This window comes from Salminus brasiliensis, chromosome 9 (assembly GCF_030463535.1).
Source record: "Salminus brasiliensis chromosome 9, fSalBra1.hap2, whole genome shotgun sequence".
Classification (NCBI taxonomy): Eukaryota; Metazoa; Chordata; class Actinopteri; order Characiformes; family Bryconidae; genus Salminus; species Salminus brasiliensis.
The window spans coordinates 33,733,201-33,748,551 of record NC_132886.1 but is presented as its reverse complement, the minus strand read 5'-3'; positions in this window follow the sequence as shown (position 1 = coordinate 33,748,551).

Sequence of the window (15,351 nt, the reverse complement as noted above, 5' to 3'; positions counted from 1 at the left end):
CAGCATTGTGGAAGACCCAGTTCGTTGCCACAGACTATTTTCATTGATTCTATCTGGTGGAAGGTACCAGAGCCTGTCAGACTCTGCAAAAGCTTTGTCAGGGCTGCTAATTACTGCTTATTACTTTCTAGTGAAGAAAAAAGTAGATGTAGGTACTGTAAACTTTATTATCCTACAGTGTGCAGTGTAGCATAATGACATAAGGCCAAACTCTGTAGCAGAAAGAGCAGCAAGTTGCTCATACAGCATATAAACATTATTTATAAAGTGTTGTAAAGATTTTTGTGTGTTTATGCACTCATGTGAAATGGTTCATAGATGATCTTATGCTTTTATCAAATGTTCGCAAACAAAGTTCATGAAAGGATAGCATTAATGCATTTTTTATCCAATTTTAAGTACAAACATAAATTTGCTAGTATATGTACAACATATGTACACATACACACACTTACAGGAGTTTCTTCAACATAACACTACAATACACCCATCTTCAATCCTGACAAAAGCTTTAGCTTCTGAAGAAAACTGTAATCATTCAGAATGCAGGGAGAACTCATGAGAATTTTCTTTGATACAGTGGTAACATCTGCCATCTTTTTTGGAGTGGTTTGCTAGGGCAGTAGCATCTCAACGACAGACAAGAAAAGACTAAACAAATTGATAAAGAGGGCCAGCTCTGGCCTGGGAAGCCTCTTAGACCCCGTGCAGATGATGGGAGACAGGAGGATAACAGGAGGAGGATGAACAGATCTCACCCAGTGCAGGAGACTCTAGCTGCAGTGAGCAGCTCCTTCAGCGACAGACCGCCTCACCCCAAGTGTGTGAGGGAATAATATCACAGGTCCTTCCTTCCTGCTGCCGTCAGACTCTTCAACCAGCACTGCTCCAAGAGCCTTTTGAGTTTCAAGTACGACTCGGCTTGACCCGCCATCCTTTAAAATCCACGAAGACAAGTGGCCAGGCTTTTTTTCTGGCCTGAAGTGGTAGAAGGAACTTCCACAGGTTGTCTAAACGGCAGAGTTGCTCGCTGTCTTCAAACACAGACTGAAAACCCACCTCTTTCTAGAGTATTTGGGTGAATAATAGAGTACTTTGGTCTCCATATTGATTTGTGTTTAGTTGTGTCTAAACTTTTTATTCTGTTCTAGAATTTTTAGTCTATTCAAACTAGCTGACGTTATTTCGGAGTAAATAGCAAAGCACCTTTGTAAGTCTTTCTGGAAAAAGGCGTCTGTTAAATCCTGTAAATGTAAATGCTCCCAGCTGACCACGTTCATACACACTTAGAGGAAAGGACAGGAGTTCCTTCAACATAATATTACAGCGTGCAATCTTTTTAACCCCCCAATATGCCATTACCCCCAAAACATCAATGTTCTTGTTCAACAAAGTTTTTTTTCTTTGCTTTTATTATTTATATTGTGTATATATACAGCCAAACTACTTACTTTTTACTCTGAGTATCTCGCTGTCATTTTGCTGCTGTGACTGAGAATTTCTCCATTGTGGCAATAACAAAAGAAATTCAATCATTATAAGAAAATCAATATTATTATTATTTATTTTTTGGTCCAATCAACACTCAAACCAGAGACCCCAACATTACTTACCTTCCAACTTACCTGGAGAAAGGTGTGGGGAATAATAATAATAAAGCAGCTATACAGGAATCCAATAACAGAACAAGAGAAAAGAACATAAAACATACAAAAAACAAAGTCCAGGTAGTTGCTTTATTAACATATAACAATAAAAAAACAAATGTGGGACACCTGCTCATTATAATTTTCCTCTAAAATAAAAACTACTTTCTAGTAAAGAAAAAAGTAGATGTGAGTACTGTAAACTTTATTACCCTACAGGTATAGCATAATGACATAAGGCCAAGCTCTGCAGTAGAGAGAGCAGCAATTTGCTCTTACAACTGTAAACATGATCATCATCATAATTGTTTTGTAAAAAAAAAAGCCAAGGGGGAATGCCTACACGATACAACTCCATGGCAAACACTTTGGATACACTCTTATATGCACCTCATACTCTTTGACAAGCCAACGTAATGTAGTTCACAACTTTTCCATTGGCTCCTGGCACCACCTATTATATATTATATATATATATATTACTATAATCCAAAAAAGTTAGTTATAAAGTGTTGTAAATGTTTTTATGTCTTTATGCACTCATGTGAAATGGTTCATAGATGATATTATGCTTTTATCAAATGTTCGCAAACAAGCTTTGGTCACAATTGTATACATATGTAATATAGTAGAATTTATTAAAGTACTTATTTTAAGTAATACATTTTGTAATGTATGTTTGTTTAAATATATTAAATTCAATTTCATATACTTTTCAAATACAGTTTATCAAAAACTACTACAGTAATCCACATAATGCACATGAAATGTCACATATAATTAAATATACTCTATTTTTTGTTTTAAAACAGCATACACAAAAAAATAAAGTGCACTGATGTTGGATTTATTTATTTCTGTGAAGTTTATTTAATTGATGTTTCTTAAGTTAGCTGTGCTGGGTCTGTAATGCACTGAATATTTGTGCAATATAACATTTTAGTAAAACTCACAAACTTTCCCATTGGCTCCTAGCACAACCTATTTGCCTACTCAGTCTTTGCACATACAAATACCAAACACTTGCACAGCAGTCTGCTATGCTATGCTATGCTATGCTAAATAACCCTATTACTCATGGCAGCCCTCATCAAATACCAGCATGGTTCAACTGTGCAGAGAACAATGCACCACAAAAAAAAGACACACGGATAGGGGAAGGTCACCAAAAAGGAATGCCTACACATTGATGGTGAGTAAAAGTGGAAAGACACACCCAGTGTAGGTGTGTACAGTGTAGGCGAAGGTTCACCCCCCAATCAATGTGTAGTCGTTTCTCCCAGTCTTCCTTTCCCATATGTCTTTTTTTTGTAGTAATGTTGTGGTATGTTATTGATAATAATAAATAGTCAGTGAAAGTAATTGCTATAGTGATATTGCTGCCTGTTAGTGATCTTAATATATGTTAGATAAAAGCTCTGGAATGTGCTTTTGTGCTGTTTGTTTGCAGTTCCTGTGTAATAAGTGTAACAGTAGTTGTTTTGTTCTAGCACTCTGAGTAAATGTATTATCAGTGTGGCCACAAGTACACTTTACTGCACTGTAGCATAATAATACATAACACATTTCGCAGTGTTACCCACTTAGCTTCAACTGTATTTTGCGCATTGTTATCTTTAACTGGAGCACTTCAGTTAGAAAAAAAGCAATACACACTCAGTATGCAAGTTGGTGGACAAATGAGCTAATTTGACAATTTTGCTTATAAAGGTTGTGTTACACACACAAACCCGTGGCAGCCATCAACACTTTATGTATATTGTTAAAGTGTGATTCATTTTTTACTTGCAAGCATTTGATCAAAGCATTACATTACTGTATTTTGAATAAAAGTTACCAAACCATCTATACTGTTAAAGTGTTCTGATCATAATTATAATATCAAAATCATGGTGTAGTATAACTTAATATAGTCATGGCAGTAATGGTCAGAGTAAGTCAAGTCAAGTAAAGTCAGATTTATTTGTATAGCGCTTTTTACAACTGTTGTCGTCACAAAGCAGCTTTACATAATTAGTACTTAATAAAGGACAGAGACAGAGAAGAAAGAAGAAATAACATGAAGGACCCCCCCCATGAGCAAGCCAAATGGCGACAGTGGCAAGGAAAAACTCCCTCAAAGCTGGAGGAAGAAACCTTGGGAGGAACCAAGACTCACAAGGGGGACCCATCCTCCTCTGGTCAGAACTATTTAAACATCAATGATAAAAATTACTAAACCAGATACAACAGAAAGTTAATAGTGGTGATAATAATAGTGGCAGACAGCCACAAGTCCATCTAGGTTTCAACACGGCCACCAAACAGGCAGCAGCGGCAGGTGGGAGAGCCGCCGGTCCGCCATGGGTGGTGGCGGGTGGGGGGGCCCGCTGGCCGGACTGGTAGGTGGCAGCTGGTTTGACACAGGTAGAGGGGACCTCAGCGGGCAGTCTTCCAGCAGGTCGGGCTGGGTGGCCATTTACTCGGAGAAGGTAAAAAGAGAAAGAGAAAGTTAGTTCTGAGAGGAATTTTATGGAGGGTGGAGAATGTTGAGCATCAGCTTCATAGTATGTCTGATGACTCCGGCAGGTCTGATTATAACAGCCTAATTAAAAGTAGAGGGACAGAAAATAACACGGACACGGGTGCACCCTGAAAACACAAGCATCTATCTGCTCCACCGTCAACAAACCTGAGTGATCGCGTGTAGGCAGCGAGACGACAGCTCCAGCATCTCAGTGTACTACAATTCCCTGGGTCCGCGAACCCCTGGACCTTCAACCTTTGTCTAAGAAACGTTAATTACCAAAAGCTAAACTAAACATATGAGTTTTCAGCTTAGATTTAAAGATTGAGACGGTGTCTGAGTTCCAAACATTATCTGGGCGGTTATTCCAGAGTTGGGGGGCTTTATAAGAAAAGGCTCTTCCCCCTGCTGAGGTTTTCTGAATTTTGGGCATGAGTAAGAGGCCAGCACCCTGAGATCTAAGTAGTCTTGATGGTTCGTAGTATACAATAAGATCCCGCAGGTACTCAGGAGTGAGGCCATGTAGGGCCTTATGTTAATAGAAGAATTTTGTATTCGATGCGGAATTTAACTGGGAGCTAATGAAGTGCTGATAGAACTGGACTGATAAGGTCAAATTTTCTAGTTTTAGTAAGGACCCTAGCTGCAGCATTTTGAACCAGCTGAAGTTTATTGAGGTTACTGTTGAAACAACCTGACAGTAGTGCATTACAGTAATCTAGCCTTGAGGTAATAAAAGTGTGTACTAGCTTTTCTGCGTCTTGTAGTGATAAGGAGTTTCTTAGTTTGGAGATGTTCCTAAGCTGCATAAAGGCTGTTCTACTAATATTAGCTATATGTTGCTCAAATGATAAATCTGAATCAAATGTGACACCAAGATTTTTAGCTGCTAAACTAGGAATGATGGGTAATGATAATGAGAGTAATGATAGTTAATAGTGGTAATTTTAATAGTGACAGATAGTTAAGAGTTAATTTAGGTTTTAACATGGTCATTAGACAGGAAGCAGTGGTAGGAGGGTGTGCCGCTGGTCTGGCATGGGTGGTGGTGGTGGTGGTGGGGCCTGCTGGTTGGACTGGTAGGTGGCTTATGCAGGTAGAGGGGACCTCAGCGGGCAGTCTTTCAGCAGGTCGGGCTGAGTGACCTTCTCTTTTGGTGTCATACTGTTTATGAACTTTTTGGTGGAGTTATTGGATTGAAATGAAGGCTTGGGTTTAGAGTGGTCTGAGAAGCAGATTTCCAAAACTGATTAGACAGCATTGAAAGAGATTAACATTTCACCACTTAAAATGTAAAGCCTAAAATATAATCAGGAGAGGAGGGGTTCTTGATTTCAGATGGGTGGCTTCATTTTATATGTTTCTAGTTTAACAAGAAAGACAGGGAAGACTAGTTTTGCCAGACTGCCACTGGCTAAATAGAATTGTCATAAGCATTTCAATAATGGATAGGTTGGCAACAAAATATGTGCTCTTTATTTCAAAAAAGGTGCTGTGGCATAAAATATGACCTCTGTTATGTTTCATGTGACCCTGCTGGGTAAAGGACTCAAAATTGTGACCAAATATTGCCTTAAAATGTTGACCAAATATTTAAATAAGAGTACCATACATACTTTTCAAGATGTGAAGGGCCCAGGAACCTAATGAACGTGTCTTGTGATTCACTGTTAACATGTGGGTTGTATTAAGTATTGAAATAAGAATGTGTGCAGCACTTGTGTAGCAGTAGCAGCACTAGCAGCACTTGTGCAGCACTAATAAATGTAGAAAAAAAAACGGGAACATGTCAACAAGCTCATGTCCACATTGTTTTTGCGCATATATGGTTGTAAATACTTGCGAAAAAACCCTTTCTTGACCCTTCTTCCTGAGAACCTACAAACTTGCTCAAGCATGTGATGACTGAACAGCATTAAATGTATGTGTCATGCCCGTGCAGGGCTAGTGCAAGCAGCCAGGGCCGAGGATTAACGTTCTAACGCTCTAACTCTCTAACTCTGTAACACTCTAATGCTCTAACGCATTAGTTCCATAATGCCTTTCAGCCTAAACGCCTTAACGACCTTAGGTTCAGTAGACCTTAGTGTTTACTCCGACGGTGTCCAGTGTGGTATCTGAGGCACCGTGGTTCAGCGTGGGTCCGTTGGGTATGCAGATAGCCTCATAGCTTAGGGGCTAACCTCCTTAGCTTAGGGTAACCTAGTTAGCTACCGCCCAGCTCAGACTTTCAGCTCTCTGCAGTCTATTTATCGACAGGTTCAGGAAGGGCTCGTTCAGGGGAGTAGCCTTGCTCCCGTAGCTTCTGGTAGGAAGCTACGTCTCGATCTTTGGTATAAAGACAGTCTCTAAGGATCCCCGGTACTCAGGAGAGTAAGCCCTCTCTCTCGTTTGGCTCTGTCGTTCAGGTTCGGTAGCTGTTCCCTCAGCTCTGGAGTCTCGTAAGTTCTGAAGCGCCACTCAGTGTTCACCCTCTTTGAGTCAGTCCCAGCGGATCATGACAGTATGGTGTTACCATTCTCTCAACCAAGATATAAGTTTAAATTTATACTGATAACTGATAATCTGACATAGTAACCATTGTGAAAGACAAAATATTTGTGTCTATTTCTGGCATTAAAGATGATATACAGTCACAAAATGATGAACATATTCCAGCACAGCTGCAGTTCACTTTTAAGTGTTTGCCTCACGAAAGAAACGCTAGTTTCAAATGCCCTGGTAGCGTTATAGGCTGAGGCCCGTAGCTGCTGTGTTACAACTGCGATAGCTATGTTGCGGAGACATGCTGTTGCTATGGACTTTAAACACAGTATTGCTATTGCACAATAATATTTCAACCAAGGAGACAAAATGTGGTCCTCAGGCTATCAGTAAGAGAAAATTAAGGAAATTCTAGGCAAACAGAAGCAAGAGCAAGCACATGCGCGTTTCAGCAAAATGTTTCGGTAAGTCAAAGCCAATTTATGCTTTTGTGTTAAATCTACACCATAGCCTGACTTGCACCTCCCCAAAAATGTGACTATGTGTTGTGGTGACGCAGACTACAACGATGGTGAATTTCAATTTTGTTGGATGAACACGGAACAGGGCTTGTGTAAGATAAATGATTACACATAATGAATCAATAAATAACCAATTAATAAGCAAAAATGAGCGTTCTTAGCTGGGCCGGCAAAATTACCTGGACTTGAGATGCTAAAAAATATTAAAACAGAATGAATGAATAAATAAATAAATAAATAATTAGGTATAAGGACAGAAACAGACTATTAGTATTAATCACATCATTTAATTAAACATGAGAAAGCAATATATTACACATTTGTCACTCCTGAGATAATTGTAAAACTGCCAAATTTAGTATTTTAATGTTATGTTTTCATAACAAGTATTATTATAACCGCAGCACGAGAGCATCATGCTGCCTCTAGATGATAATGAGGAGAGATTCTGGTGCTACTTTTTGTCCTACATTTGTCAATGTATTATATACCACCCACTCTTTAATTTTAACAAGATAATCGATCCCCATTAAGGAAAAGCATCACAACAGGATTCTGATATTAGCAGAGTTTACGGTTAGGATGGTGCTCTACAAAATGCTCTATAGGACAGGGGTGGCTCAGCGCACTGGAATATTGATGCCAGAGTTGTGTGTTTAATACCAGGGCATGGGTTAAAGGTGGAGGCCAGATTCCATCTGTATTTAACAACAAGGGTAAATATTGTTGTCTTGTCTATTTTTGTCTTACCTGACAAAAGGCAACCTGCTTGTCATGTGTATTTTTGTCAGTAATGGCTTCTTTCTAGCCACTCTCTTATTATGAGTCAAATTTCTTTATATGGTTGACTGTAAAGAGTTCACTCCAGTCTGAGCCTCTGAGTATTTATTACTCTTGACTTGTTTTGAGAGATGGTTTTGTCACAGCAATGCCTGGATGGCCATCACAATCAACTTCATGAGTAGATAAATCACTGTGCTGGAAAGTTATTTGTTACTGAGATCTGCTAAAGCATGAGTAAACTGTGCCCATTAGTCAAGTCAAGTCAGATTTATTTGTATAGCGCTTTTTACAACTGTTGTCATCACAAAGCAGCTTTACATAATTAGTACAGAGACAGAGAAGAAAGAAGAAATAACATGAAGGATCAAAGACCCCCCGTGAGCAAGCCAACGGCGACAGTGGCAAGGAAAAACTCCCTCAGAGCTGGAGGAAGAAACCTTGGGAGGAACCAAGACTCACAAGGGGGACCCATCCTCCTCTGGTCAGAACTATTTAAACATTAATGATAAAAGTTACCAAATCAGATACAACAGAAAGTAAATAGTTAACATTAGTTATTTATCTGTTTCACTAAAATCTTCAGACGGATGATGGAAAAGCTGAAAAGCTTGGTACAGCAAATACATTTCTATGTGCTTAAAGTTCAGAAAAAAATCCACCTTAAAGTAGTGGCATAGGTGTCATTTCAGAGAAGACACACTGCTTACACCATCCAGCCTAACCCATCATATACATAGTGTTTTCCCATATGATGTATTATATATCCATAGGATGTGTTAAGAAAGGTATAGCAAGACCTAAAGAATACAATGTTATTTAGTATGGCAAATGAGTCTGAGGAGGCTCTGAAGGACTGCTTCGAAACAATGGTGTGGGACGTACTGTGTAATTTTATGGGGAGGACATTGACAACCTTACTCACTGCATTACGGACTATGTGTCACTTCTGTGTGGATAACACTGTGCCCACAAAGACTTTTTGGTGTTTTTCCAGCAACAAGCCATGGATTAATCCAGATATAAAGGCTCTCCTAAAAGCGAAAAAGAGGGCCTTCAGATCTAGTGACAAGGATGAGCTGAAAGCTGTGCAGAGGGAACTGAGAAGGAAGATCAGGGAGGGGAAAGCAAGCTACAGGAAGTAGCTGGAGGAACAGTTGCAGCAGAACAACGTCAGGGGAGTTTGGAAATGCCTTAAAACCATATCTGGCCACACAAAGACCAAAAGTGGGTGAATGATCTTAATCTATTTTTCAACGGATTTGATCAATCACCTAGCCCTCCCCCTACACAGACACCCCTGCTGTATCCCTACTCAGCAGCACTACCATCATGCTGCCCTCCCCCTTCTCTCACAACTTTTGGCTCACAGTCATCATCATCCCCTAATAGCTCATCGTCTGGCCAACCACCCATTCACACATTCCAGCACCCAGCCACCCTGCTCCAATCTGTCCTTCACAACAATCCAGGTGAGAAATGAGCTGAGGAAGATCAAGGCAAAGAAAACTACAGGTCCTGATGGAATCAGTGCCAGGCTCCTCAAGTCCTGCACAGATCAGCTGTGCAGGGTAATTGAGCATATGTTCAACATGAGCCTGAAATTGGGAAGAGAACCACAGCTAAGGAAAAGATCTTGTGTGGTACCTGTGCCCAAAACACAGCACCCGAAGGACCTAAACAGCTACAGGCCAGTGGCACGGACTTCTCATCTGATGAAGTCACTGGAGAGGCTGGTCCTCGACCACATCCACCCTCTGGTGAGCCCATACATGGACCCTCTTCAGTTTGCCTACCAACCTGGCATCGGGGTGGATGATGCTGGCATCTATCTTCTACACAGAGCTCTTTCTCACCTGGAGAAGCCCGGCAGCACTGTGAGGATCACCTTCTTTGATTTCTCCAGTGCTTTTAACACCATACAGCCAGGCCTCCTAAAGGACAAGCTGGGACATTGTGGACTGGACAGTCACCTGTCAAACTTGATACTGGACTACCTCACCAACCGACCACAGTATGTGAGGGCACGGGACTGTGTCTGTGATATGGTGGTCAGCAGCACAGGAGCCCCTCAAGGAACAGTCTTGGCACCGTTTCTCTTCACCCTGTACACTGCTGACTTCATGTACAGCTCACCGACCTGTCACCTCCAGAAGTTCTCTGATGACTCAGCGATCGTCGGCCTCATAACCAATGAGGAGGACAGCGAGTACAGAGGATTAGGGCTGATTCAGGACTTTGTTGACTGGTGTCTGCTGAACCACCTTCAGATAAACGCAAGAAAAACCAAAGAACTGGTGATGGATTGAACATCCAGGGTATGAACATCGAGAGTGTGGACTCTTATAAATACCTGGGTGTTCATCTGAACCACAAACTGGACTGGTCAGTCAACACTGCTGCACTCTAACTAAACTTACACGACGTGGATCGGAGCTTAGGGATCAGTCGCCATACCCTCGAGGCAACTCAGAAGCAAACAGAGCAGTAATACACTCATGAACCGGGACGGACTCTCTCAGACGTCCTCGTGAAGACCTTACTCGACCTTAGATTCCTTAGACAGACGCCGACACTCCAGGTCGGCTCAGAAACCGCAAATTCTCGGCAACGAGGAGTCAATGAATCAATGAATCAATGGATGTAAATGAAATACACGTGAACACAACAGAAAACATGGCGTTAGCTGTCAACATAAAAGTCTGTGGTGAACTGACGTGAACATGAATGCAGAACTAAAAGTCCATGACACGTGACATAAACATCAACATAAGAGTCCTTGAACTTGATGCCTATGGACTGCGCCTCTGGACCGCAAACTCATAATGTATTTAACAATTTATTAACAGCAAATTTTCATAAAAATTAACAGCAACATTTTCAAAAAAAAAAAAAATACTAAACATGCAGTTTTAATAAAAGACAGCTATATTACAAAAACAAACAACCTATATTTTCATAGCTGTTCAGCAACCAGTATCTGGTATCTACCAAACACTGTTAAGACACCCTAAAATAGCCTTAAAGCAACACCATTTGAAGCCCAAATAGTACCATAAAAGGCAGTGGAAAAGAAAGGCCAGAGCAGACTGTACCTACTGAGGAGACTGATGTCCTTTGGAGTGCAGGGAGCACTCTTGAGGACTTTCTTAGACACAGTGGTTGCATCTGCCATCTTTTATGGAGTGGTCTGCTGGGGCAGTAGCATCTTGACAGCAGATAAGAAGAGACTGGACAAACTCATAAAGAGGGCCGGCTCTGTCCTGGGGTGCTTCTTAGACCCAGTGCAGGTGGTGGGAGACAGGAGGATGACAGCCAAGCTGGCATCTATGCTGGAGAACAGCTCCCACCCCATGCATGAGATTCTGGCAGCACTGGGCAGCTCCTTTAGTGACAGGCTGCTTCATCCCAAGTGTGTGAAGGAGCGGTATCGCAGGTCCTTCCTTCCTGCTGCCGTCAGACTCCACAACCAGCACTGCTCCCAGCAGACCACATACACACACACACACACATGTTCAGGGAACAGAGGTCCCTCAATGCAAAAATACTATGTGCAATACCCCCCCCCCCACACACACACATGCAATTAAGAGTCATTTGCAATAACCTGTAAATAATATTGTTATGGCTTTATTAAATTCTTATTTATATTGTGTATATAGTGCAAATTATTTATCTACATTTTTGTAACTGAGTGTCTTGCTATCCCTTCCTGCTGTGACACTGAGAATTTCCCCACTGCGGGACTAATAAAGGATTATCTTATCTTATCTTATTGTACATTGCATATGAAAGTATATTTGCAATGAATATTTTTGGAACAAATCAAAATCATGTTAGATCTGTTCATAGTATTTTGAAAGTAAAATTATATAAATAACTTCCTGTTTCCAACAGGCCACAAGCATATGTCTGCATTACAACTAAGTTAAAACAATTGTTTAAAATACAAGATACAACTTTAAAATTAAGATACAACCCAAACAAGCAGAAGTCAAACGATTTGAACAGAATATTTTATGAAGCATCCATTGTAGTTTTCTTACATGAAACCTGAACCTAAACCTAAAATTAGCCTATTACACCTAAACCTAATTCTAACCTTAACCTAGCCTACACTGAACCTAACCTTACACTAAACCATAGTACAATGTGAATGTGAATAATCATTACTGCAGGACTCCATTCATTATTCCTGTTTTAGAGATTTTTTTGGCGAGTCTTTAATTGTCAAACGCACCGAACTGCTTGATTTAGGGCGTGTCAGTGTGTCTTTTCTATAGTTGTGGGCATGTTCGATAGAGGAGGTGTTTCCCACTGGCAAGAGAGAGCATCGGGCTTGATGTTCTTTGAGCCCGGTCGGAACAATAATACGAAATCGAACCGAGTGAAGAAAAACCCCCACCTGGTCTGGCGTGGATAAAGATGTCTGGGCTGCTGGATGTAGGCCAAATTCTTGTGGTCCGTTCATACCAGAAAGGGATGTTTTTCTCCCTCAAGCCAGTGTCTCTACTCCTCTAGTGCAGGCTTGACCGCCAGTAATTCAAGGTCACCCACATTGTAATTCCGTTTCGCAGGGGTGAGGCAGTGGGAGAAGTAGGCACAGGGGTGCAGCTTCTGGCTGGGGCCAGATTGCTGGGAGAGGACTGTACCCATGCCTACCTAAGAGGCGTCCACATCTACGACAACGGAAGTTCCAGGTCAGGAAACTGAAGAACTGAGGCCGTGGTCAACAGGCACCTCACAGTATCAAATGCTTCCTGGGCTTCCATGGACCAGAATTCCTCACAAACCGTCAAAAGAAGTTGGTAAATCCCAGGAAGCACTGGACTAGGCCTACAGAGGTTGGCCTGGGCTAGTTTTCCACGGCCTTGATTTTGGCCTGGTCTATGCGCAGGGTGTTATTGGACATGACAAAGCCCATAAAGGAGATTGTCTACGCATGGAACTGTTATTTCTCCAGTTTGATGAACAGGTGATTCTCAGGGAGCAACTGGAGAATCCGCCGGATGTGGGTGACGTGTTAGTCTACGACTCACTATAGATGAGGATGTCATCCAAACAGATGAAAACGTACCTGTCCAAAGGCTCCCTGAGGACCTTGTTGATGTACTGTTGGAAGATGGCGGGTGCGTTTATCAAACCGAATGGCATGACAAGATTGCCGTAGTGCCCAGACGCGGTGATAAACACTGTCTTCCACTCATCACCCTCTTTGACCCTGACCAAGTTGTAGGCACTGCACAGGTCCAGCCTGAAGATGGAGGCCTGCTGCAGTGGCTCAAAGGCTAAGGTCATAAGTGGTAAGAAGAAGAAGCCACAGCGTGAGAGGGTTTGTTTGGTGGGACACCACCCCGGGCTCCAGTGATTGATCATCTATAGCTGCTATGGGCATAGGTTCCCTCAAGGGGACCAGTAGCAGGGCCAGCTTTCTGGTGAGGCTGGCACCCAGAAAGTTCCCTGCCACTCCCGAGTCCAAAAAGGCAGACAGGTTGACCTCAAACAACCCCTGGGCCCAAATGGAGAAGCGACAGGTCCTCCCCAGTGGTGTCCCCTCCCCCGATTGCATTGGCAAGCAGCGCGAAGATGCCCAGAGATCCCACAGTAGAGGCACCTGCCTTTGCGTCAGTGCAGCTGCAAATGGGGCCGTGGAGGCACATACATGGGGTTGGTTGCTCCCACACAAAATTAGAGAATCTTACCAGGCTAATGCCCTACCGGTGAGGAGGGAGATGATGCACGCCACCTTAGCACGCTCTGACAGAAAGCGGGATGAATGCTGCTCGAAAGCCAGTGAGCATTGAAGAAGGAACCCTTTACAGCCTCCTGGTCCACTAGCATAGAGCTCTGGCATAGAGCCCCAGCCTCCTCCTGGGAAGGTTTAGGAGTTTGCTGGCTAGTAAGTTGTGCAACTAGATTTGTCAGACCCTGCAGCTGAGAAAAGAATCTGCTGCAGGGCCTGCTCGTGCCTCCCTACTGTCTCAGGCCGTGTTGGCGGGCCGACACACTACTAAGTGAGCTACCAATAAAACAAATGCAATGTCTAACGTGGGGGAAAAGGTGGGAAAAAAAACAAAGGCTGCCAGGGTAGAACACTGGCCACCTCGAAAACCTAGAAGAAAATGAAAAACTAAAGATAAAAGGACATCCTGAAAGAAATACGGTTACGAAGAAGGCAGACACTCCTGCCTTCCTCTGTTAAACGAGTGTATGTGTGCAAAAACGCACACACACACAGACACTGCACAGACACAGGGAACACACAAAGGAGGGTGAGACCCACTCTGCCTTCAACTCGAGAAGATGGCTGATGTAAGCACTCAACAAGAGTCAAAAGATCCAGCAGTGGGCAACTGGATCTGAGTGCTTATATAGCATTTTACCCAGGTGTGGTGCATTGGGGTTAATTGCTGGCTGATGTGACTCTGGGCCTCCCCCTGGAGGCAGGAGGAGGCCTTGCCCTAGAGGTATCCCTTATGCTAAGTCTCTTAATTATTCATGGGTGTGTTGTATGCACATTGAGGGCATGGCAGACAGGTTGTGTGTATTTGGCAAAAATCTCATTTTGAAAATCGCATGTGTACCAAATACCTTTGTTTCTATAATTATCTTTATTTGGTGTACACCTGTAGTTGTATGAAACAAAAGTGATTTATTTACACATACAGTGCATTATACCCTTCTCAACACTACCTTTTATCTCAATTCCGCTTTAACAATTCCTTACTCCATGGCCAGAAGGTTAGTGTTTATTCTGAGGGTTCAGCAGTAGCTGTCTGTTATCAGGGGCGAAGCCCCCAACATGAAATGGCTGGAGAACCATTGAAAACAGACATGTCTAAAAGTAGCATACAAATCAAATCTATATTTAAATTTCAAGAGTTTGTTTCTTCCTTCTTCATGTTAGAATTTTTCGTCATTTCATTTCTAATGGTTTACAGTCGTATTGCATTAAAAGTGAATGCCGTCTGAAATAGGCAACTGCTTTGGACACTGATTATAAAGGACTATTTATAAATAGACTACTATAAAGTGCTATTTATGTTATTTAGAGCAAATAAGTGCAGTGTTTCTCAACCCTGATCCTGGTGGCACACTGTACTTTAGGTAGTGTCATGACTGACTAGGTCTGACAATGAGGGAAAACACTCGCAGGGGATGGCTTGATGCAAGAGAGTTTATTAACACAATAAACAGGGGTAAACTCAAGAAAAAGCTGCAAAGTACAGGGCCAAAGGAAAAACCAAACACAACTGTGACAACACAACCTGGGCAAAGCAAAAACACTTACCTGAGGCTGGAGGGAATCCTGGAGCTAGGCTAGCATACCTGGAATGAGTGGGATGAGAAACGATAACCAAGACCTACAGACAGTGCCTGGGGAAACAAGGGAAAACTAAAGCCGCGCTCGTCA